Genomic DNA, 26,745 nt, shown 5'->3' with positions numbered 1-26,745 from the left:
TGCAAAAGTGGCGCAAGGGGCTTGTAAACCTGCCGCTGTGTGTGGTAGAAAAGAGGCAAGAAAGGACAGAAGTGTGCCAATTACCCACTGCTATTCATGTGTAGTAGTTACCAAGAAGGCTGAATAAAGGGTCTGCACTTTAAATTTGAATTAAAGAAGAATCATTGATAAGCTTAGGCAAGAATGGTAGCAAGTAGGTGTGTGCATTTGTGGTTGTTGTGTTGATTGAGTGGAAGATGACTAAGGTGAAAAATTAGAGAGGTTGCAGAGATGCAAACTTTCCATTTCTTTGTAAAGGAAGTGGGTGTATAGTTTTCCAGTACATATACATATATATTCACTGAAAAAAACATAGGTTTCAGGCACGTTATAGTTAGGAATTAGCAATTAAAAAACCTTAGAAATTCACTGAAAAAACCATAGGTTTCAGCCACGTTATAGTTAGGAATTAGCATTTACAAAACTTTATAAATTCACTGAAAAAAACATAGGTTTCACCCATGTTATAGTTAGCTGGACATTTCTCTCATACAAAACCATTGAAATTCTCCCGTTATAGTTAGTTCAGCTAACTATAACTCGCACGCCCACAATGCACTGCTGATCACGTCACATATTACATCACTCATGACATGGTCATTGACATCACTCATCACATCACTGATGACATCTCAAATTACATCACTGATGACCTCACTGATGACATCATCCTTGTGAAAGAGTGGCAGACCACCTCTCACCCTAATATAACCTTTGATGCACACATTCAAAAATAGAAACTAAAATTTTCAAAAAAATGGAGATACCAAAACCAGTTACAACAACCTATTAGGTAATTCCAACATCTACATACACATCCACTCATTCAGCAACAGTTCTATATTGTCACTCATACATGTACTCACTCATCATATGTACTCATATACCTATACATCCTGTTACACACCGATACTCATCCATAGAGTTACTCACACACATACTCACACATGCAAATAAACTCTCAAACATCCATTTACTTGCATATACAGCTATACACTTGGGGAACATCGTTTTCGATGCAACTTTGAGCACGCAGTGCTATTGCAAAGTGGTTTTTAAATCGCATTCTATTACAACGCATGACTCTGGGGGCGCTCAAGGATAGGGAATACTTTTAAATTACTATCCAACACCTTCCCTAGTGCCAACGGGGACTGGTGTTGGAATAGTAAATTAAAATATTCACTATCCAACACCCCTTAGAATTATGCGTTGTAAAAGAATGTGTTATAAAAACCGTGTTGTTACAGCATGCGTGCTAAAAGCATGCGTTGTAACAACATACATACATACACATACCAGTACACTTACTTCAACAGAAACGTACACATACCTACTCTCTTAAACAATCACTAAAAGAAACACATACTTATTCATACAGGAACTCCTCCAATCTCTCACTCTCACATATACTCACTTATATACATCAATACTCACATATACTAGTTTAAAACATATGTAGTTACTCATAAAGATACTATTGAGACAGTGATTCACTCACTAACACACCAATACACACACTCATCGACCCATACAGTCCTGCACAAATTCTGTCTTCAAAACACATACAGTGAGTCAGTCATTCATGCATCTGTGCGCTAAGTAATACCCCCCACCAAACCATACAGACACTCATTCTGATACTCAAAAAAACAACTAATAACCCATATAGACACTCATGTAGGTACTCACCAACCCATGCAGTCACTTATATACAAAGTGAGACACTGATACATATATTTACATATTTAAACATTACTCGCTAATACATGTATTTACTAAGGTATAATTAATAAGTCAGTTATACAATCAATTTTACAAAAAAACATCCATTTAGACACTTATTTACCAATTTATTCTTCCATCAACCTTTAGATATACATATATGAAAAATATTTATTTTTCAGAAAGACACACATTCACTGGATGATGTCATCAGTGAGGTAATCAGTGATGTCATTTGAGATGTCATCAGTGATGTGATGAGTGATGTCACTGACCATGTCATGAGTGATGTAATGTGTGACATCATCAGCAGTGCATTGCTGGCGCACGAGTTATAGTTAGCTGAACTAACAGAGGTTAAGACTGTATGTGGAAACAGTTGTTTGGGTGAGTGAATTTCTTTATGGGTGTGGTGATGAGTAAATATATTTCTCAATGATTTATGTCCAACAAACTAAAAATATAAAAGGTAGTCTATGTGACAATTGTTGTATATAAATATGTATGAGGTTCAAACAAATGCTCGCAAGCTAGGGACGCACACAACACCAACCTTTGTACCATCCGGTTTAATATTTGAGGCAGAACACAGCATCTGTACTCATGTTGACTTTACAATGCCTGACGCGTTTCAAAGCTTAACAGCTTCTTCTTCAGAGGCAGCTTCCCACGTGACTGTATTACGATGCGCTTTGGTATTCTCATTGGTTGGAGGCTTTTAATTACTTTGCTTAGTGCGTGCATTAGTTCCTTGTTATTCTTGATGCATGCTGGGGCTTGTGGTCCCTTTCAAAGCTATTATTTCCTCTAAGTGAGTTTGTGTTACAATGTCACTTTATCGAAGTGGTATTTCCCTATAGTAGGGCACGTAGCGCAGCGCTGGTTCCAATTGAGCCAAGGTCGATGTGTCGCACTTTGGTGACGATTTGTATCCACCAACAGCCTTCCAAACGAGTAAGGAATGGTGCAGTCCCTGACGGCCGAGCCGCCGTGTATACAATGAGGTTCAAACAAATGCTCGCAAGTTAGGGACGCACACAACACCAACCTTTGTACCATCCGGTTTATTCTTTGAGGCAGAACACAGCATCTGTACTCATGTGGACTTTACAATGCCTGACGCGTTTCAAAGCTTAACAACTTCTTCTTCAGAGGCAGCTTCCCACCTGACTGTATTACGATGCGCAGTGCATTGCGGGCGCGCGAGTTATAGTTAGCTGAACTAACAGAGGTTAAGACTGTATGTGGAAACAGTTGTTTGGGTGAGTGAATTTCTTTATGGGTGTGGTGATGAGTAAATATATTTCTCAATCATATATGTCCAACAAACTAAAAATATAAAAGGCAGTGTATGTGACAATTGTTGTATATAAATATGTATGAGGTTCAAACAAATGCTCGCAAGCTAGGGACGCACACAACACCAACCTTTGTACCATCCGGTTTATTCTTTGAGGCAGAACACAGCATCTCTACTCATGTGGACTTTACAATGCCTGACGTGTTTCAAAGCTTAACAGCTTCTTCTTCAGAGGCAGCTTCCCACGTGACTGTATTACTATGCGCTTTGGTATTTTCATTGGTTGCATGCTTTTAATTACTTCGCTTAGTGCGTGCATTAGTTCCTTGTTATTCTTGATGCATGCTGGGGCTTGTGGTCCCTTCCAAAGCTATTATTTCCTCTCAGTGACCTTGTGTTACAATGTCACTTTATCGAAGTGGTATTTCCCTATATTAGGGCACGGAGCGCAGCGCTGGTCCCAATTGAGCCAAGGTCGATGTGCCGCACTTTGGTGATGATTTGTATCCACCAACAGCCTTCCAAAAGAGTAAGGAATGGTGCAGTCCCCCACGGCCGAGCCGCCGTGTATACAATGAGGTTCAAACAAATGCTCGCAAGCTAGGGACGCACACAACACCAACCTTTGTACCATCTGGTTTATTCTTTGAGGCAGAACACAGCATCTGTACTCATGTGGACTTTACAATGCCTGACGCGTTTCAAAGCTTAACAGCTTCTTCTTCAGAGGCAGCTTCCCACGTGACTGTATTACGATGCGCTTTGGTATTCTCATTGGTTGCATGCTTTTAATTACTTCGCTTAGTGCGTGCATTAGTTCCTTGTTATTCTTGATGCATGCTGGGGCTTGTGGTCCCTTCCAAAGCTAATATTTCCTCTAAGTGAGTTTGTGTTACAATGTCACTTTATCGAAGCATGATTTCCCTATAGTAGGGCACGGAGCGCAGCGCTGGTCCCAATTGAGCCAAGGCCGATGTGCCGCACTTTGGTGACGAATTGTATCCACCAACAGCCTTCCAAACGAGTAAGGAATGGTGCAGTCCCCCATGGCCGAGCCACAGTGTATACAATGAGGTTCAAACAAATGCTCACAAGTTAGGGACGCACACAACACCAACCTTCATACCATCCGGTTTATTCTTTGAGGCAGAACACAGCATCTGTACTCATGTGGACTTTACAATGCCTGACGCGTGTCAAAGCTTAACAGCTTATTTATTTATTTATTTTATTTATTTTGAATGTTTTATATAGCGTGAACAAGATCTTTGCAGATATCAGAGCGCTTTACAAATACAGGAGGTAGGGAAAACAAATAACATGGGAGAGATTATCAGACTTTTGAGCATAGAATACTTGTAGGTAAAAAGTGAAAAGCAAAATAGGGTGGGTACATGGGGTAGCATAATAATTGACTAAAACCAATGAAACAAATCGACAATCAGACAAACAATAGTGCAGATAGGTGTATATCCTCAAATAGATCAAGAGTACAAGTTCAGGTGAATTTAGTCATGAGGATAGCTTTTATTTCTTTTTTAAAGAATGCAGAGGAGGAGATAAGTCTGGTTTCAGGAGGGAGTCAGTTCCAGATCCTGGGTGCCATTTCTGAGAAAGAGCGTTTATATGTTTTTTCCTTCCGGAATCTACAAGGTTTCCGGAGAAGATTCTTTATGCTTCTAGTGGTTCTTGAGCCACCAGATATTGTCAGTTTCTGAGTGAGGTAGCCGGGTGAGTTGTGGTGTACAGCTTTGTACGTCATGCAGGCAATTTTCAGATGTATTCTGGCTTCAAAAGGCAGCCAGTTCAGGGATTTTAAGTCAGGGGAAATATGCAAGTGTTTTTTTGATCCAGTGATGAGTCTTGCTGCAGCGTTCAAAGAGGCTCTCAGGGGTGCAGTTGTAGAAAGAGGGAGTCCGCAAAGGACGACGCTACCGTAGTCTAAGCGAGGAAAGACAAGGGCTTGTACAGCAGTTTGGAAGTCCTTGGCTGGGAGGAAGGGTTTAAGTTTCCTCAGGGTGTTGATTTGGAAATTAGCTCCCTTAGTTGCTTTGCTGATATGCTGTTGCATGTTGAGATTGGTGTCAAGTGTAATGCCTAAGGATTTTGCTGAGTCCACGATGGTAGGTTGGACATTGAGTGCAGATAGGTGTTTAAGCCAAGTTTGGGTGGTGGAGATTTTCGCGGGAGGTGAGATCAGAAGGAACTCAGTTTTCAGAGCATTGAGTTTGAGGTGATTATCAGCAAGCCATGATTGGGTGTTTCTGAGCGTTGAGTTCAGAAGTTTGATGTCTTTGGGGGATTGTAATTTGAGATATAGTTGGGTGTCGTCGGCGTACATGTGAAAGTGTACATTAGATGCTTGTAACAAGGTGGTGAGAGGTTCCATGACCAGATTGAACAATGTTGGGGATAAAGAAGATCCTTGTGGGACGCCTAAAGTTACAGGCATTGGTGGGGACATCAAGTTGTTGCTCTTGAATTTCTGAGCCCTGTTATGCAGAAAGGAGGTGAACCATTTGAGAACAGTCCCAGATAGGCCCATTCTGGTGTTTAACAGCTCGAGTAAGTTCTCGTGTTTGACAGTGTCAAATGCTGAGGAGAGAACGAGAAGGATGAGAAGGCAGGTATCGTTTTGATCTAGGATTTGGAGTGCGTCATCAATTATGTGTGTCATAGCAGTTTCAGTACTGTGCCCTGCTCGGAAACCTGATTGATGAGGGTTGAGGAGGTCAAACTGATCAATGTGATTTGTTAATTGGAGTTGTACGCATTTTTCCAGAAGTTTTGAAAGTGTGGGAATATTGGTAATAGGACGGTAATTGTTTAGGTCAGTAGGGTCCGCTGTTGGTTTCTTGAGTATAGGTGTAACTTGTCCAATTTTGTGTGAGTCGGGGATGAGTCCTTGTTGAAGTGAACTGTTAATAATTTTGGTCCAGAGTGGGAGGAGCAATGGGATTAAGTCTTTTACAGCGTTGGCAGGAAGAGGGTCTGTGAGGTGATTAGAGGGTTTCAATGTGCTGAGCAGTTTTAGAATTGCTTCTTCTGAGTAGGTGTCAAAGGAGGACCAAGCAGCATTGTTTTTTGGTTCAGTGGGTGTTATGCTGCGGGGGTTGGAGTAAAGGATTACGTCATTGCGAAGATCGATCCTTATGTTATCAGTCTTTAGTTTGAAGAAGGCAGCGGAGTCTTCACATGATGGTCTATCGCCTATTGTGCTATGTGTGAGTTGGGGATGTTCCTTGGATTGTGTTTTGATAAGTTCAAATAGTTTTCTTGGCCGTTTTTTTGCTTGATCGAGCTGAAGGCTGAAGAAATCTGATTTGGTGCGCTTAATTTTCCTGAAGTAGGCGTTTCTCTTTTTCTTCAGAGTTTTAGGGTGCAATTCCGAAGGGGCTGATCTCCAGGTGCGCTCTGCCATTCGCATGGCTCGTCTGTCTTCGTTGAGTCTACCATCGTACCATGGGTTGGAGATCGTAGTGGAAACTTTTTTCAATTGCAAGGGGGCGGCCTCATTGATTATTGAGGTCATAGAGTTGAGGTAGTGGTCGGTCAAAGATTGAACGTCAAGAGCGCCGGTAGGGGAAAGGAGGAGATTGCAGCTGTGGGAAGGTAAAGAATTTGGGTTGAGTTTCTTCAGGTCCCTTTTCCAGACCTTGGATTTAGTGGCTTGAACCGGGTTAAGTTTAACTTTTTCATTGATGAAGAATGTGATAATGTGGGGGTCTGACCAGTCACAGGGTTGGATTGACTCAAGCTGGGTAGAGTTCTCTTTGGAGATGATAAGATCGAGGATAGAGCCTTTATCGTGTGTCAGGCTGTTGCAGATTTGGGTGAGGTCAAGAGCATTGAGGTAGTTTTTGAGACTGTTTACCACTGCGTCATTGTGATCGTTCCAATGGAGATTGAAGTCACCAAGGAAAATTTGAGTGTTTTGCCGTCTGGAAAAGGTTGATATTGTGTCCATGAGTTGTTGGGTGAAGATGAGGTTGTCTCCAGGTGGGTGGTATATGATGTGTAGAGAGCATACAGGTTTGTTGTCGCTGATGACATCGAGGCAAGTGTATTCGCAGGAGGTAAGTGGGGGGGAGGTGATTCTGGTAATTGTGAGGTTGCTCCTGTAAATACATGCGATTCCACCGCCTGTCTTGCTGGACCTGTCACGTCTAATGATGAGGTAGTTGGGTGGAACTAGAATATCCATGATAGGTGTGAAAGATTCAGTTAACCAAGTTTCAGTCAGAATGGTTAGGTCAAGTTCCAGTGTCTTGATGAGATCGGCGATGTCGGAGGAGTGTCTAGGGGCCGATCTGCAGTTGAGAAGTATGCATTTGAGTCTGGGGGTGTAGAGGGTGGTGGAGGGTTCTAGAGTGAGGGGGACTTTTTTAAGGTTATTGGGGACGTAGCCTCTGTTGTTGTTTTGTGTGGAGTGCCTACGGGGATTAGAGTGAATCGTGGGGATGGAAAGGTGTGTGGTGGGTAAGTGTTTTTGGGGTACTGGGTCATATGAGCGGAGGAGGGTGCGTATGTCATGGTCCGAGAGTGGAGTGATGGTGCGTCGGGAGCGGTTGGTGGGATTGCGAGCGGGGATAGACGTCCAGTGTGGGGAGTTTTGTGTGTGAGGATGAGTGAGAAGGGTGGGGGATTTGTTAGGAGGGAGAGTGGTGATGGGTAAGGGGTGTCTGGATTGTGTGAGGAGTAACTCTTTGAGGGTGGGTAGATCTTCTTTAACTTGGAGGAGGGTGGACATAATCATGTCCAGTGTGGCATTGGAGGGGTGTTGGGGATGGGCACTAAAGATGAGTAAGAGACTAGTTTACTGTAGTGGAGGGGGAGGGGAGTGGTGTTATTGCAGGGGTTGATGGTATTAATGGGTGCGTTGTTATTCAGGAGTATAGGGAGGTTGAGGGGGAGAGGTGTCGTTGAGATGGAGTTAGGGGGGAGGTTGGTGGTATAGGTGAGGGTGTTGGTGGTAGAAGGGGTAGGAGAGATGGAGGGGAGTGGTGTGAGAGGATTAGTAAGGGCGTTGGTGTTATTGGGACGGGAGTAAGTGGTAGGAGGGGGAGAGACTATGAGGGTTAAGTGTATGCTGGGTGTTGTGGGGGTGCCGGTGAGGTAGTGAGGGCTGAGAGTGGGGGGAGATGAGTTGAGGGATGAATGAGAGCTAGGGGTGTCCAGGATGCAGGTGGAGTAGTGGGGACTGAGAAGGGGGGGGAGAGGTTGATGGATGATTGAGGGCTAGGAGTGGCGGGAGTGCAGGTGAGGTAGTGGGGGCTGGGAATGGGGGGTTGGTGGAATGAGAGAAGGACCTGTTGTGGGGAGTGGAGTGCAGTTAAGGGAGGTGGGGAGTTCTGAGCGTCTAGTTGGAAGTGGGAGGGGAGGGTTGTGTTGGGGTGTAGAGGGGGTGGGGGTGGGGAGGATGTAAGAAGATGAGTGATCTATGCCTGTTATTGAGGGATGTGAGGTGACGGGAGCTGGTGGGAGATGGAGTAGAGTGCTGGGGGGATGGGGGAGGTGTGTGTTAGTTGCAGGAGGCGCTGTGGAGTCAAGGTTGTTAGGGTCGGATGCCAGATGGATTTGAGTCTGAGGGTTGGAGATATAGTCTTTGAAAGTGGGGAACAGGTTGTGAAATAGGTCAAGGTTCCTGTCTGTGGATTGAATTAAGATAGTGCCATTGTTGTAGATGGTGATGGTTGCTCTAGCTGGGAAGAGTTGGGATGGAATGGTGGACAATGTTAAGCCATGGGCGGATTTCCTGGTGGTGGAGATAGTGAGTAAGGTGAGGAACGCTTTTCTCCATTGTGCTCTACGTGTAGTGTAAAAAATGATATCAGTGCTCTTGGTTCCATTGTTAAGAGAGAGCTAGGTGTCTACAAAGGGTGTTTCAGGGTGGGACTTCAGGAAGTTGTGTTTAAAACGTTTGGTGTTTTTTTTAGAGAGCTCAGGGGGGTAATTAATTTTATATGTGTGGTTGCCCATGCGTTCCATGTTAAGAGTAGAGGTGTAGGTAGGTGTAGGAGGTTGTGTGGGTAGGTGATAAAAGGGCTATGGTACGTGCGAGTAAGGTGGGTAGTCTACAAAATGGGCATGCGAGAGTGACTAGGTTAAAATGGCCACTTCCTTAGGCATGATAAAGTAGAGAGGAATGACTAGTCTAAGATGGCCGCCAAGTAGGGGAGATAGAGCCAAGTCTTGTAGTCCTTTTTTGATATTGATCTTTAAGACCAGTTTCAGTTTCTATTCCAGGACTGAGGAAGTCCAGTTTCTAGCTTGCTGAGTGGGGAGAGGGAAGTCCTATGTCTATTTTGAGGATCACGGTGCCAGGCAAAGTTATAGGCTTTGTGAGGGTCTGGTAGAAATGGAGGTTGTTTGTTGTTTCAGTTTTATGACCCCAGCCATTTTGGGCAACATGTCTCAGAGGGGTAAATTGTTGATAAACTGAGATTAAAAGCGCAACAGAAACAAATACCTTGCCATAGTCTTGTGCAGCAGTTGTGCTGGTGTTCTCAGCAGTTTATTCCAATCGTCGTGGGAAACAGCGTTGTGTGCAGTGTCTTCTGTGAGGATCTGCGAGTCTGCTCACGACGATCGCGGGAGCAGCAGGGGGGGCTTCGTGAGCGTCGCGATGAGAGGAGGAGGCGTGCAGCCGAGGTCCAAGATATTAATGTCGCCACTGGGAGTCGGTGCTGCCATGTAGCAACCAGCGGGAACAAGGGCTTCCGTGTGTTAGATAGGGGGGGCACGTCGGGTCAAGAGCCCAGCCCGCCTTGATGGCCGCCCCCGTGTGTCACTCAGGGGCGCTCCACGAGGCAATACGGAGTGCCGTGCAAACAATCCGACAGCAGGTCGGGAGCTCAGGAAACGCCGCAAGCAGTCTGTGAACTACCCAGTCTGGGATAGACAGGGGGGGGGGGGGGGGCACAGGGTCAAGAGCCCTGCCCGATTCGATGGCTGCCATTATGTGTTTCTCAGAGACGCTCCTTGAGGTAATGCTGAGTGTCAAGCAACAATCCGGGCAGCAGGTCGGGAGCCCAGCAGACGCTGCAAGTAATTTGCCCAGTCTGCCAGGACCGCAAATCATCTGCTCAGCTCGGGCCACGGCGTGATCAATCCAGTCATAGGCACCGTCACCAGCAGGTGGAGGCAGCTTCCCACGTGACTGTATTACGATGCGCTTTGGTATCCTCATTGGTTGCATGCTTTTAATTACTTCGCTTAGTGCGTGCATTAGTTCCTTGTTATTCTTGATGCGTGCTGGGGCTTGTGGTCCCTTCCAAAGCTATTATTTCCTCTAAGTGAGTTTGTGTTACAATGTCACTTTATCGAAGCATGATTTCCCTATAGTAGGTCACGGAGCGCAGCGCTGGTCCCAATTGAGCCAAGGTCGATGTGCCGCACTTTGGTGACGATTTGTATCCACCAACAGCTTTCCAAACGAGTAAGGAATGGTGCAGTCCCCCACGGCCGAGCTGCCGTGTATACAATGAGGTTCAAACAAATGCTCGCAAGCTAGGGACGCACACAACACCAACCTTTGTACCATCCGGTTTATTCTTTTAGGCAGAACACAGCATCTGTATTCATGTGGACTTTACAATGCCTGACGTGTTTCAAAGCTTAACAGCTTCTTCTTCAGTGACAGCTTCCCACGTGACTGTATTACGATGCGCTTTGGTATTCTCTTTGGTTCCATGCTTTTAATTACTTCGCTTAGTGCGTGCATTAGTTCCTTGTTATTCTTGATGCATGCTGGGGCTTGTGGTCCCTTCCAAAGCTATTTTTTCCACTAAGTGAGTTCTAAATCTAAATGTATTCATGTTTTTTTAATAGGATGGGATTCCTATGGAAGGAAATACAAGTTACTTGTAAGTATGCTTGGAACTACTTTTCAGGGTCAGTGCTGGGCTAAAAGATGCAACACTGGTTTCTCTTCTGATAACAAATGAATACATCAGAATTTGTTCTTCGGATGACTTAATGTGAATATTTTAAAGTTTGAAAACTGCACTCATAGAAGAATTTGAAACTGAAACCAGTCAATGTCAGCCTATGAAAGGATATTCACTTAGCAGGCAAATAGTGTTATGATTACTTTTTCTTACTCAGGGGTGGATCCTGAATCCAGCACTGCTGCATCACCTCTAAACAGTTGAAAGAATGCAAATTACCAAAGACGTGCGGAAGCCCACGTCTCTGTTTTTCTTTTTTAAATATCGCTAGAATGTGTGGATCATATGCGCACCCGCGAATTTACCAAACAAAATAAAAAATTGGGGGCCAAGGGAGTCCTTGTGGAACCATCTGAGCGGACCTAGAGGATCAGGGTGTGTCTACCCTCCCCCTTTTCACGTTTTAAACTCACATTTCACATGCTTCTTCAGCCTCCCTTCTACCGAGGCATAAAATGGCTGCCAACAGTGTCAAGTTTCGAATGTTGACAAGCACTTGACAGCCAATTAGCATTCAGCGCGTGATCAGAAGGCTGCGCTTATGGTACGATGACAGTAAGCGGAGTATCGTATTCAAATTTTTTTATGGGAAGGGGGCCGCGTGGCCCCCCTCCCGTGGTCAATTCCGGACACCGAGGTCTCCAGCCCCGGGACATGGCTAATTATATATTAATATTTTTATGGAGGAGGACTGCATAGCCCCCTTACTGAAGCAATTTCAAACCCCCGGGGACTCCATTCCCTGGGGACGAGCTTTTTTATTTTCTTTATTATGGCCGTCACCGTTGGGGACTGTGCGAGGGTCTTCAATTCCCCCACTGTCCCACCGGCTCCCCGCCTCCTGCGGGAGCCGGTGTTCTATCGAAATCCGAAGTCCATCTGTGTATGTACCACCTAGGAGTTGCCTTCACCTTGGGCATGGACGTTTGTGGTAGCGCATCCGTGTTAATATTACGTATGCACACAATACGTCCCACCGTCTGTCTATGTACCCCTAACGTATTTCATTTTATTTGCGCATGCTCAATTACAACATGCCCAATCACAGCTCTCACACCCAGTGACATCATGCTCAACGAATCATCCTTCTGCAAAGCATTTATAACCTGCCAACCTTCTCGAACTTTTCCTATTCCGCAGTCACAGCCATTGATAGTGTTTGTATCCACTTCTTCGTAGGTGAGCACTTTTTTAAAGAATAATTAAAATAATTATTCTGAATGATCTTTGAATACCGCGTAAATGGTAATTTTTGTTCAAATTGAAAATGTTGTTTTTAAGCACGCTTCCCTACTTTTTTATATCGTTAATGTTGACTTTGTAAAAAAAAATTCTGAGCAAATCACTTAATCCTGTCGCCTTCAATTTTGTAAGTAGTGCGCCACATGCTGCTTCCGCCATATGCAGTGCACCTGTAATCGATTGGCCAATGTTGTATTTTAGCATGCTCTCTATGGTTTTTAATAACGTTAAACTTGATTTCTTATCCTTTGTTCTAATGCAAATCAGTTAATCCTGCCACGTTTCTTTAATTTGCCAAGCGCCACGTGGCCATTCCCGCATCAGTGTGCTACGTGCTGTTCAACTTAATGCGATGTAGTTTTTCTCGTGAAAGTAATGTGCCACGTGCCCCATGCATTGCAAAAGTAATGTTTTCGGCAATAGTGTATTTTAGCATGGTTTCCAGCTCTTATACCTCCAATATCTTACCTTGGTAGGCGATGTTTCTAGGCAAATCACTTAATCCTGCCGCCTTTAATTTTGTAAGTAGTGCGCACCGTGCTGCTTCCTCCTCATGCAATGCACATGTAATCAATTTTGAATTTTAGCACGCTATTCGTGTTTTTTAATAACGTTAAACTTGATTTGCTATCCTTAGTTCTGTGCATGGCTGGACTGGCAACCGGGCATTTGTGTGTGCTGCCGAGCTGGGGGCTGATTTCGTTGATGGGGACCTGCGTGTGCTGAACAAAATTTGTTTTGCTTTTTTTATTTCAAAACGCACGCAGGTCCCTATCAACGAAATCAGCCCCAGTGCAGAGAAATTAGCCCCCAGCTCGGTAGCACACCGAAACACCTGGTAGCCAGTCGAGGCCTGGTTCTGTGCCAAGCACTTAATCCTGCCACGTTTCTTTAATTTGCCATGGGCCACGTGGCTGTTCCCGCAACAGTGTGCTACGTGCTGTTCAACTTAATGCAATGTAGTTTTTCTCGTGTAAGTAGTGTGTCAAGTGCCCCATGCATTGCAAAAGTAATGTTTTCGTCAATAGTATATTTTAGCATGGTTTCCAGCTCTTATACCTCCAATATCTTACTTTTTTTTTTCCAATATCTTACCTTGGTAGGCGTTGTTTCTAGGCAAATAACTTAATCCTGCCGCCTTCAATTTTGAAAGTAGTGCCCCACGTGCTACTTCTTCCCCATGCACTGCACGTGTAATCGACTGGTCAATGCTGTATTGTAGCACGCTCTCCATGTTTTTTAATAACGTTAAACTTGATTTGCTATCCTTTGTTCTGTGCAAATCAGTTAATCCTGCTACGTTTCTTTAATTTGCCAAGCGCCACGTGGTTGTTCCCGCAGCAGTGTGCTATGTGCTGTTCAACTTAATGCGATGTAGTTTTTCTCGTGTAAGTTGTGCATCACATGCCCCATGCTTTGCAAAAGTAATGTTTTCGGCAATGCTGTATTTTAGCGCGGTTTCTAGCTCTTATACCTCAAATATCTTGCCTTGGTAGGCGATGTTTCTGGGCAAATCACTTAATCCTGCTGCCTTTAATTTTTGAAAGAAGTGCGGCACGTGCTACTTCCTCCCCTTGCATTGCAAATGTAATTGATAGGCCAATGTTGTATTTTAGCACCCTCTCCAAGTTTTTTAATAACCTTAAACTTGATTTGTCCCCTGTTCTATCTCATTATAGAGATACCTCAACCATGAGACGTACTGGTTGCCACAAGCTGTTTATTCCTGCCCATGCACTGTACCGGATGGTGGTCAACCACTCGACATACCAGATCCACTGACTGCTCTCCATATGCTATCAGATCAAGGCCAGGAGTTTGTAAATTAAGTGAGTGACCAATCTGGGCCTGACATTTGTATAATGCAATGCTATTTCCTATTTTGCTTGCCAAATATAACCTCTGATGATTGCTTTTAACCCCAATTTTAATAAGAACAAATGTTTTTATGTACATTAAAATTAATTTTGGACATATGTACAACATATACATTTTTTACTCTTTTTTCAGTTTGCAGAATGTTACATAAATCAGCAGCAAATTGCTGAGGTTGAAAAAAAGTATATCCTCCTCTTCCAGCTGATTACACCGATGTCTAAAATATGGCATTTACTAATTGCCTGAACCATGCAGATTCACAAATATTTTACGGATAACGTTAAGGTAAATACTCTCAATATGAGTAGTCGACGAAGTTAAAAAGTAACAGATATAAGTACTTGAGGGGTTTTTGGTATCAGATAATGTCCAATTCACACTTGTATGGAGGAGTCTGATACAGGGTAGATCTCTGTATAACTAATGGATGATTAGGTATTAGGATGGCATACAAAGCTCCCAACCTTCTTACTTTTTCTCTTAAAGGGTTCCAAATTGGGGACGAATATTAGGCTGTGCAGTAGAGGTTGACGGTGTTTCTCCACTGGTACTTGGGCCTTCTCATGAAGCAGAAGGAGCCTCTCTCAATATCCTTAACTCTTCCCTTCCAAAGCTGACCGGATTCTTAGTCTGCAAGTCATTCCGGATACTTGTAGTTCCACACCAGTACTCTTTATTGGGGTCTCCTCTTGAAAGTAGTCTTGCATATCCGGCAAGTAACAAACCAAAGCGGGGTTCTAAGTTGTGAACTCTGTTGGCCACAGTGTTTACACAAGGTAAGCAGAGCGGGCTAGATATTCAATACTTCCAATTAAATGCATTAGAAATAAAAGAGTTTATTTCCAAACTCCTTGCGCAACTTTTGCGTTACTTTCAACTTGAGAAAAGTAACACAAAAGTGGCACAAGAGTTTTGTAAATAAGCCCTAAAAAATATTGTCCTGTATAATGACTTCATCTCTCACCTAATTCTGTCTCATCTGTGAATCATTTTAAAGACCTGTTCATCTGTAATATAAATATGACGCACTAGGCACTTCTATTCAGACACCGTTCGAATGCAAACCTCTAAGATAAGTGAAATCTATCAGGTACACTGCACACATTAAAAAAATTGAAAATATCGTCAAGTGTTACTTTGACTTGTAATGTATGACCTCATTTAGTCACATCAATCTTATTTTAAACACTCATTTTCTTTTTTGTTTTGCAGATTAACTACACTACTTCTATTGGAGTCCATATTATATGCTGTTTGTTATATTGTTTTGTTAAAGTTATGGTTCTAGTTATTTATTGTATTGTCATCATTTAGTTATACTTCCAGTTATTTATTGTTTTAATAAAAGTTAATGAAAAAGTACATACGTCTTTTTTTGGGGGGGGGGGTAGCAGTCCACAATAGAAATGATATTTATAATTTGAAGTATAATTCTGAGGCTAGCTCTTCACCAGATCTTTACCAGAGTGTATAGGTACAACTTACGATTCCATTTCAAAAGAATAAAAAGTACAACGCCATTAGCAACATAGTGTGGTGAACGTATAACCTCAGTGCTCACGTAAGTGTTCCATGAACTGTTACTATCGTAACAGGCAGAAAGCCGTTTGGGGGTACGGTTAAAAGTTACTGGCTGTACAGAAACCGTTATATTTACCCTGGATCCTCTACATGACAGAAAGGAAAGCAAAGTAATACAAAAAACTGTGAACCAGAGTTACAACCCCTTTGCACCACTTTCGCATTCAACCCCCTCCTACAAAATTACAAGTCTTTGAGCCTCAACAACCCCCCTCAAGCTCCGGGAATCACCACCCCCGGGAATTTGGGTATTATGGGAGGCAGACTGCGTGGCACTCCGCCTGGTGCCCTCGAGGGGCCTGGAATCTACTACGACCGGCTCCTGCAGTTTCCTGGGGTTGCCTACCCCCGCTATACTGCTGTTTGCTTTGATAGAGCGGGACTCTCACGACTCCCGCCCTCCCATACCAAACATAGTTTGCATTTTGAAAGACTGAGCAGTGAAATCTATTCTCACTTTCAAAATCCAAAGCAGATTGCATTTCCATATACAAATTAGCATCTACGCATGCAAAAAAGCAATACTGGCTCCCGAATAATGCAAACGTTCATCGCACAATGTTGCTAAAAAAAAACAGCAAGTGTGCTCGACTTCTCAATATACTACCTTATCCTACGTAATGTTATTTTCAATCACGTTCTGATAACCAATAAGAATCATGCTTTTAAAAAACAAAAACATGCACCCTAGTTTTCTGTGTAGAATGTTGTCAAACAACCAATCATTTCTTTTCTGTTTTAATTTCACTTTTCCCTTAAACTCCCTTTGTCTATTCTAACATATGCCAAAGGCAGTAATGGAACTACTCCAATCTATTTTGTCCACAGATTGAAAAAGCTAGGAAAAAATTTGAATAAATCTGTTTCTACTTTTCTCCGAGACTATAGAATGGTGTCCATATACCACAAAAATCTGTGTTTCAATGTGCATGGCATCTATAGGAGAGATGCTGTACATTTTACAGATGAAGGGAACAAAGTCTTTCTCATGAACTTTAGACTCTGCATCGGTACTTACTTAAAAGTACTAAAATCTCTCAATAAACACAAGGGCTCTTTTTAGAGCCACCCAAGATCTATACACATAAGCTTGATGTATATTTAAAAAATACATGCTTCTTTTTTTTCAACTGCGAAAAGCGCGGATCCTACGCGCATCCCGCGACTTTTAAAAAAAAAGAAAAATACTATCTAAATGTTGGCCCTACGGGTCCTTATGTGACCCCCTGAGCAGGCCTAGGGGGTCAGGGTGTGTCCACCCTGCCCCCTTTTCACACGTTCCACACAAATTTCAATGACTTCCTCAGCCTCGCTTCTACCGAGGCACAAAATGGCTGCCAAAGGTTCCTGATTTCTAATGTTTACAACCGCTTGACAGCCAATTAGAATTGAGCGCGTGATCAGGATGGTGCTCTTATCCTACGAGGCCAATCTTCACACAATCCGCGAATCAACCGCACCCATAGATATATAAATAACTTTAACCGTAATTTTCAAAGAAACTATTGAACAGATTGACACCAGATATGCGAAAGGCATAATTCTGAACTAAGGACTACCTCTCTGCCAAATTTGGTGTAATTCCGTTCATGGGTTCGAGCTGTAGCCGTGGCTAATGGTCCTATGGGAAATTGCATTGGGAGAACACGTTGTGGGACCCCCTTTTTACTCGCATGCGCTTCGTTTTTTTTATTTTTCTGCGGCAATTCTACACGCACCCTGCTATATTTTTTTTTTATAAACAAAAACATTTTTTTGCCCTAGAGGTCCTTCTGCGACCCCCCTGAGCAGACCTAGGGGGTCAGGGTGTGTCTACTCTACCCCCTTTTCACACGTTGCACACATATTTCAATGACTTACTCAGCCTTGCTTCTACCAAGGCACAAAATGGCTGCCAACAGTTCCTGATTTCGAATGTTTACAACCGCTTGACAGCCAATTAGAATTGAACGTGTGATCGGGACGGTGCGCTTATCCTACGAGGCCAATCCTCGCACAATCCGCGGATCCACCGTACCCATAGATATATAAATGACTTTAACCGTAATTTTCAAAGAAACTCCTGAACAGATTGACACCAGATATGTGAAAGGCACAAGTTGGAACTGACGACTACCTCTCTGCCAAATTTGGTGTAATTCCGTTCAGCCATTCGAGCTGTAGCCGTGGCTAAAGGTTCTATGGGAAAAAATCGTTTTGAGACCCCCTTTTTTCTCAGCCCCTGCTTGACCAATCACCCCTAAACTTTCAGGGAAGGAGCAAAACTTAGTTAGCCAAAGGTTTGGAAAATTTAAAGAAGATTCATCAATCGACGGCAAAGTTATTGCCAATAGAATGTTGCAGATTTCCTATGGATAATTGGTCTTAACTATAAGTACCTACTGGCGACCGCCAGTAGGTAATATATATATATATATAGATATAAATATATGTTACCTACTGGTGATCATCAGTAGGTAATATATATATCTATATATATAGATATAGATATATATATTACCTACTGGCGGTCGCCAGTAGGTAGTTATAGTTAGGATCTATTTTCCATAGGAAATCTGCAACATTCTATTTGAAATAACTTTGGCGCAGGTTAACAAATCTCCGCGAAATTTTCAAAATTAATGGCCAGCTCTGGTCCGCTCCTATCCTGAAAGTCTTGGGGTGATTTGTAAAGCGGGGGATGAGAAAAAGGGGGGTCTCAAACGTGTTTTCCCCATGCAATTTTCCCTAGGAACCGTTCATCGCATCTACAGCCCGAACTGCTGAACGGAATTACACTAAATTTGGTAAAGAGGTAGTCTTTAGTTCAGACTCGTGCCCTTTGCTTAAATGGTGTAAATCCGTTCAGTAGTTCCTGAGAAAATGACATTTAAAAGTACATATATATCTATGGCCGTGGTGGATCCGCGCATCCTGAGCGCACCCTAAGCACACCGTCCCGATCGCGCGCTGAATGCTAATTGGCTGTCAAGTGGTTATCAAGATTCAAAACCAGGAAGTGTTGGCAGCCATTTTGTGCCTCGGTAGATGTGAGGCTGAAGAAGTCAGTGGAACAAGTGTGCAAAACATATAAAGGGGGCAGGGTAGAAATACCCTGACGCTCTTGACCTGCTTAGGGGGTCCCACGAGGACTCCCAGGGCCAAAAAATTATTATTATTATTATTTTTTAAGCGGCAAAGTACACGCAGGGTGTGCGGATCCTGCCATAATAAAATAATATATAAAACTGAGCTTCTTTAACCCCTTGCATGTGCGGCAAATTTTTGCGCTGTGCGGCCATTTTAAAGAGTGGGCGGGATCATGATGGCCCCCAGCCATCATCAGCACATGCCCACCGTGATGCATGACGGCCGGGGGCTGTCATCAGCATGGAAGGGGTTAATAATTAGCCCCCGGGGGAGCCAAATTCTGGGAGCAAAATTATTAAAAAGTATGGGGGCCCAGAAGGGCCACCCAGCCCCGGGGACCGCCACCCCCTGGAGCTACAAAATAAATGGTTGGGGGGCTTCAGGGCACCCCCAGCAAAATACGTGAGTGGGGGGCTATCGCCCCCCCAAGCCCCGGGGACCACTACCCCCTGGGACTTTGTGTATTGAGGGAGGGGGGCTGCGTGGCCCCCCTCCTGGAGCCATTGAGGACCCTGGGGACTGCCGCCCCCCAGGGCCAGCTCCTGCAGTGTCCCGGGGTGGCCACTTCCGGGACACTGCTGTTTGCTAGGAGAGGGTGGGAGTATTGTGGCTCGCGCCCTCCCATGGCAAACTTGGTTTGAATTTTGAAAGAGAGAGCAGGGAAACCTGCTCTCTCTTACAAAATCCAAACCAAATTGCTTTTCCACATGGGGAGCTGCATGTTAGCAGCTCCCCATGTGGAAAAGCTGGATCATGAAAGACGCAGGGAGCCAACTGGGACTGTTGGGGCATTGGGGCTCCCCCTACGGTCCCCAAAGTTTTATATAAGCCACGGGGGATGGGGTGGCTGGGGATAATAGAAATTAGCGATAGGGGATTTTTTTTTTACGGTAAAATTAGGAGTTGCCCACCCAGCACGGCGTTCAGTGTGGCCCCCTGGTGTGCATGCGTTGGATGCACGACTCCTATTGTGTAGGGTACGCGACTGTATCATGTTTGGTGTATGACTTCTAAGCGTTGGGTGCAGGACTCTGACTAAGTACACAATTGTGTTTTAGGCCTACAATTCAACAGTCAGTACCCATACACTCCAGCAAACACCCTGTGACTGCTCTTGCAATCCCATAGTGACTCTTTCAGTACCATGTACTAATCCATTCACTAAAGTAAAACTTAACCGATTATGAATTCACCCAGGGTCTCTCCTTATAGTACTGTTATCATTCAGTCAGTATGCATGTACTCATGCAGTGAGCCAGGCTTTAGGGGATGGAGTGCTTCATACTCCTATGTCGAAGGGGCGTTTCATAGGTGTGCGTGTTTGCACAGAACACTCATAGAACAAGACACATCTTCAGATTTATTAGAAATCATAAATCAGGACATGAGTGTGAATGCTGCACCATCCTCCAATTGGTGTAACAAGGCACAAGGAGAATTATTTTCATTTCTCCTCATTTGTTCTCTTTGGATGTATGCTAAAATGTACAGCATACATTGAAGGAGAAAAATGCCTTTACAGATTGTTTTTGTGCAGGACGGTGTGTCTTACTGCACAAAAACAAATTCTGCCTGACACAGATATCCTTGCGCCATGGTGGAAGGGTGCCTGTGTCATCACATGGTTGCAGTTTAAGCAGCAGTGCAGAGGGAAGCATAGACTTGCAGCATATTTATGTATATATGTTGCATCCCTGTGCTTCGGAAGTACTAAAGCACACTGCAGCTGAAGAGCTATACGTGTCATGCTACAGTACTTCATTATAGTTCTGCACTTATACATACACCATACAGTACTTATGCCTTCTTTCAGTCAATCATGCACTATGCATACTTTCGAACAAACTTTCATACACTATCATACAAATATAGCTCTTTCTTTAACCAGAGAAGTTAGTTCTGAAAATAAATTTTAGTTTTTGTTTTTTTATTTTCTATTTTTTTGTAGTTTGTTGAACAATTTTCTGATTTTTGTTGTTGTTTTTTTAAAAGAAAAACGGACGAAAAAAACAGTGAACTTCAGGAACTAACAGCCCAGAAAAACAAAAAAGTCTAACAGACTGCTCTCCGAAGCACAGAAGTTGGTTGCACTTGATGCAGTGTATTTTTATGTGTGCAAATTTGGAACGTATGTCCAGACGTGCTGGCGAAGAGGAACTGGCAGAAGCACTTGGGACTTCAGTTTGAGGGTTGTCTCGAAGTCTCCTGCACTCCTCCCGAGACAGATTAACAGGGTGCAGACTCTTAAGATGTTTCCACATACTTGCAGTGTACTTTTTATCGGCATTGCCTCTTGAAAGAACATTACCACAGATTTTACAGGTGACTTTTGTGGTATTCACCTTCTTTTGTCCTTCAGGGTAGGTAAAAAACTTCCACATCACTGAAGAAGGTCTTTTTGGAGGTGGAGGTTCCACAACAAATTCTTCGACCGAAGAATGGTCCGATTCTTGTGGTGGCTGTTGTCCTTAAGCCATTTTGTCCTCACATTGGAAAATATCAGAAAATAAATAATCCTAAAGAAGTTCTTCTTAGCTACGAGATCTGTCTCCAGAGAAGCTCTAAAAAGAATGATTGAAATGGGTGGGGTCCTTCAATAGTTACAATGGGAAAAGTTATGAACCAATCAAATCTCTTTTTTTCTGGTCACATGGTATCCGCGTATGGAGCGCACACGCAGTGTGCACCCAGCGCGACTTCGCGAAATTGCATTTAAAAGTAATATAACTTTATTAAAAGTAAAAGAATACTATTTTTATGATTAGCTCAGATGTCTTGCTTTAATATTTCTATTAAATAAATATATGTATATATATATATATATTCACTGAAAAAACCATTGGTTATAGACCATATATAGTTAGGGATTAGCCTTTTCAAAACCTTATTTTACTCGCACAAAACCATTGAAATTTCATATATAGTTAGTTCCACTAACTATATATCGCGCACCCGCAATCCACTGCTGATGATGTCACATATTACATCATTCATGACATGGTTAGTGACATCACTGATGACATCACTGATGACATCTCAAATGACATCACTGATGACATCACTGATGACAACATCCAGTGACTGTATGTTTCTGTAAAGTTAAAATATGTCTTACATATTGAAGAATGAGTGGATGTATAAGTGTCTGGATGAAGGATTTAGTAGGTGCATGACTGACTGTATGAGTGAGTGATTAAATGTGTCTCACTGAGTGCATGGGTTAGTGACTAAACTGTTTTAATTTGTGCATCATTATATCTGTTGTTCTACAAACTGCTGCATATGTTGATCAGTAGCTATATGAGTAACTGTATGGGTTATTCATTGGTTGTCCAAGTATTTGTATGGGAAACTGAGTGTGTGTGTATGGGTGGCTGGGAGGTGTGTGACTCTGTACATAGATGTGTGAGTAGTTGATTCACTATATGTATGGGTTCAAAAGTGCATGTGGAAACAGCTGTATGGGCGGTTGACTGTGCATGAGTGTATTAGTGAGTGAATGGATATCTCAGTGCTACATGTCAAAGTAAGTACATATGTAAAACACAGTACATGTGAGAGTTGACATATATAAATAACTGTGCATAAGAGCCAGTGAATGTGTGAGTGGCTGTATGGATCATTGTGAACATGTATCAGGGATTGTATAAGAGAGTAAAGTAAATATGTGTTAGTATATGTTTGAATAAGTAAGGTGTGTATAACTGTATAGTTGAGAAAATGGAGGTGTGATTGATTTTTTGCATAACTGACTAGGTGTGTGAGTAACTCCATGGATGAGTGACAGTCTGTGACTGTCTGTTTACACTGATTGTATCTAAGGTTATATTAGAGTCTGAAGAGGTTCATGGTATTATCACATGAATGATATCATCAGTGATGTGATCAGTCATGTCAAATGAGATGTTATCAGTGATTTTATCAGTGATGTCATTTGAGATGTCATCAGTGATGTCATTTGAGATGTCATCAGTGATGTCATTTGAGATGTCATCAGTGATGTCATCAGTGATGTCACTAACCATGTCATGAATGATGTAATATGTGACATCATCAGCAGTGGATTGCGGGTGCGCGATATATAGTTAGTGGAACTAACTATATATGAAATTTCAATGGTTTTGTGTGAGTAAAATAAGGTTTTGAAAAGGCTAATCCCTAACTATATATGGTCTATAACCAATGGTTTTTTCAGTGAATTTTCAAGGTTTTGTAAATGCAAATTCCTAAGTGAATTTCATTGGTTTTTTAATAGCAAATATCAAAAGCTGTAAAATGTCAAGTACGTGATAGGTAAAAACTTTTTCGTGTTTATGCACGCTGATGTGCTTTGAACGCTGCCCCCCTCCCCTCTTTTCTCTTAGTAGTACTCTCTCTTTGCAGATAGTGAAGAGTAGTTAATGCAGGCCTTCACCCCCGTTGTAATCCGTCGTGCCTGCTTGTCTCTCCATTTGATTGATTGGTATCCAAGCATTTGCTGTTTTACAATTGATTCTCTTTGGTTCATTCTCTATTTACAAACAAGCACAAAGTCGCAATACTCTGTTTAGTCTTTGCAGATAGTGAAAAATCGTGTAAAAAAATAAAATTAATCGAGCAAAATCAGTAGGCCACTAATTGGATCTCTTTTTGACCTCGCTAAAATAGAAATATTAGGAACAACCCTTCATGAGAAATACGAAAATAGTGAGATGAACTGAGCTCCACACCATGAGGGCTGCAAGACAGCTCGGCTCCGTCACCCACCCCGCCCAAAATAACGACAAACCCTATGCAAATATTAAAAATATATACAACACACCAGCAAAGAAACAGGGTAAAACATTTTATTAAATAACTATTTACATAACTATTTTATACTTTTTATTGCCCGATCCGGCTAGCTCAATCGATCGAGCATGAAACTCATGCACTCTGATAGCAAGCGTTGCTACTGATGCTATGCAGACCAAAACTGGTTTTCAGTTTGTACATTTTTCTAGATTTTTCCATCCAAGGTTGGTTGAGTTTGTAGAACGATGGCTTCAGATTTTCAACATACGGTGTGGTGGCGCGGACTGGGAGGGGGCGCTTCGCTCCTGCCCCCTCCCCAAGTAAGATTTTCATACGTGAAAGTACGTTAATGGTTTTGGTCCCTGAGTTGCTTCAATGTCACTGCCATTCTCAAATGGCATAAGTTCTGGATGTTGGGTGCCATAGTTCAGAGTTCTGAGCAGCGCTTGTAACACTGTCTGAAGCTTATTTCCACCTACTGCAGCTTCACTATTCTCAGAGTAAGTGAGTGTCGTTTGTGGACCTGACTGCATTTGAAAACAATGTGATATGGTACCTCCCTAAACCGCTTGACGGAGGCCCCCGAGGGGCGGTGTGATGGCACGGACTCGGAGAAGACGCTTGGCTCCGACTCCCTCCCCAAGTCTTATAGCACCGGTTTAGCCTGAGATCGCCCCCGACATAGGCGGCCGGCTCCCGGCGGAACTTTTTGCCTTTTGATGACTCTTCTATTCTGGACCTTGTCCCACAATCCGTTTGACCTGAAGACACGCTGTAGTGGGGCGCCCCTTTACCGTTTTAGTTGCCATTCCAGCCGCTTTTGCTACACTGTGCCTCTTCCACCATTCAGCTGTTTACCGCCCGCTCTTGCGACTACAGCGTCTCGCTCACCATGTAGTTGAGTTGCTCCCGCTCTTGCGGTGCAACGATAAGCGACTGCCACAGGACTCTCAAAATGGCGGCCGGCTCTTCGGTTTTGGGCCTGGTCCACTAAAATGGCCCTGGGACACCTTGGAACTCGGACGCTTCCCTGATAGGGCTTGGGTCCCATTCTCGAAAGCGTCCCCTCAGCCGTGAAGATTCTACAAAAGTCTTGGGGGCCCCCGACTCCCGCAGGCTTCTGGTGGGGAGCGGATGCCATGTCTGCTCCTGGAATGGCCACGACGGAGCTACGGGATGGTAGTGCTCTCATGCTGACGCCAGCTTTAGTCTGAAACATCCAGAAACACTGTAGACTACCAATTCGATCAGTTCCGGTAGCGCCCCAACATGACCCGGTAGAGAAGAACTTGCCCTCCCCTCTTTGACTGATGGTTCTTGTTGCCTGTCCCCTCTGTTGTCATTTAACAGAACTTTTTGGAGTGCTGAAAGGGGTTGTGTTCCGAACGCTGCTTGGTGGAGACATTTTGACTATATTCTTGACCTACGTTGTCGCGTAATGCGTTATATGACACGCCGCGTTAGCGCACCCGGAAGTGATCCGGGGCGCGGCGCGCAGCGCGTAACGTAAGCATAACAGGTCATGTGACTTGTTAATAAAACTTTTCATTGGTTCATTTTACTTTTGTTATTTTAATGATGAAAAGCTTGGTCATATGACCTAAAAATTACGCTTTTTATTGGTTTCGAACATTATTTTTTTTTAAACATATATGTTATAATATTCCAGGCTAATGTACTTTCCCGGAAAATTTACAACTGTCCTGCAAGTAAAATATATTCCTTTTTCGAGAAAAAGGGCGTTTCTTCGTTCCATGACGGAGCCGTTGAGTAAAAGAGACTCGGCCTGCTGTCTTAGTCGCCGATACGCCTGATTATCAGATTCTTATCGATCACTTTATGTTGCAGGAGTGGAAAACACAACTGCCCTTGACCATTTATCTTTACTGCGTTCCTACATATTATACCTTTTATCCATCATGTAATTGGACTGCTTTATTTCACTTGCCTTTTACTGATTCGAAAACAGTGACTAAAAGTAAAAACTTTACCAATGTAAATACTACTACCATGTTTTGTTTTAAAAACCTTTATTGTGAAAATGTCAGCATACAAATATGGGCCTATAACCACGTGGGCCGGCCACGGAGCAAACTGAAATCGTATATGATGAGGAGACATTGACATTATAGAGGAACGTAACGAGCGAGCCATTAGGTTGCAAGAACTAAGATGTCTAACAGTTGCGGAATCGGTGGACGTACATTTTGTAATTAAAATACGACAGGGCCACTTACAATAAAATTTTCTACATATACATTTGCGTGCAAGTACCATGGGTGACGTTAATTCGAACTTTCAATAGTACAGTAATCAATAACACATCAGAACTTAATATCAATAGGGATGTCGAAATATTCAATCAATTCTCGTCCCCGCCCGCCATGAGCATCAAAACTGCATTCATATCTCGTGATATCAAGGTTGTTCAACCAGTACACAACAAGGAGTTACGAGTCCCATTTATACCGGCGCCATTTTGGGCGAGGCCGGGCAGGTCCAAGATATAGTCAAAATGTCTCCACCAACCATCGGCCAGACCAGAACCCCTTTCGGCCCTTTATGCTACAAGATGGTGTCTTCCATTCAGAAAATATTGTTGGCAGCATTTTGAAAGGAAAGATAAACAGCCGTTCTCCTAGTGAGTCTCACATTGTTACATTTAGGAAGAATGTTGAAGAGTAGTATGTGGAAAATCTGAAGCCATTTTTCTACAAACTCTCAATCAGCCTTGGATGGAAAAAAAAATCCTGAAGAATGTACAAACTGAAAACCAATTTTTGTCTGTATAGCATCAACAGCAACGCTTGAGTCAGCTTTGTGTCAAGCCGCCATTTTCATTCAATCAATAGCGTCCCCCTGCACACATTCAGGAACCTGGTCGTGTCTTCAGGTGAAATGGATTGTGGAACAAGAAGCAGAAAGGAAAAGGAAAAAAGTTCCGCCGGACCTCGGGAGCCGGCCGCCTATGTCATGGGCGATCTTTGGCCACACCAGGGCAATAGTGAAGCTACAGCAGGTGCAAATAAGCTTCAGACAGTCTTACAAGCACTGCTCAGAACTCTCAACTATGGCACTCAACATCCAGGACTTGCCATTCGGATCTTGGCGCCTTGTGCTGGTTCCGAC

The sequence above is a fragment of the Lissotriton vulgaris genome, chromosome 1_1 (genome assembly GCF_964263255.1).
Source record: "Lissotriton vulgaris chromosome 1_1, aLisVul1.2, whole genome shotgun sequence".
Taxonomy (NCBI): domain Eukaryota; kingdom Metazoa; phylum Chordata; class Amphibia; order Caudata; family Salamandridae; genus Lissotriton; species Lissotriton vulgaris.
The sequence above is the reverse complement of the archived record's forward strand: the minus strand, read 5'-3'. Positions refer to the sequence as shown.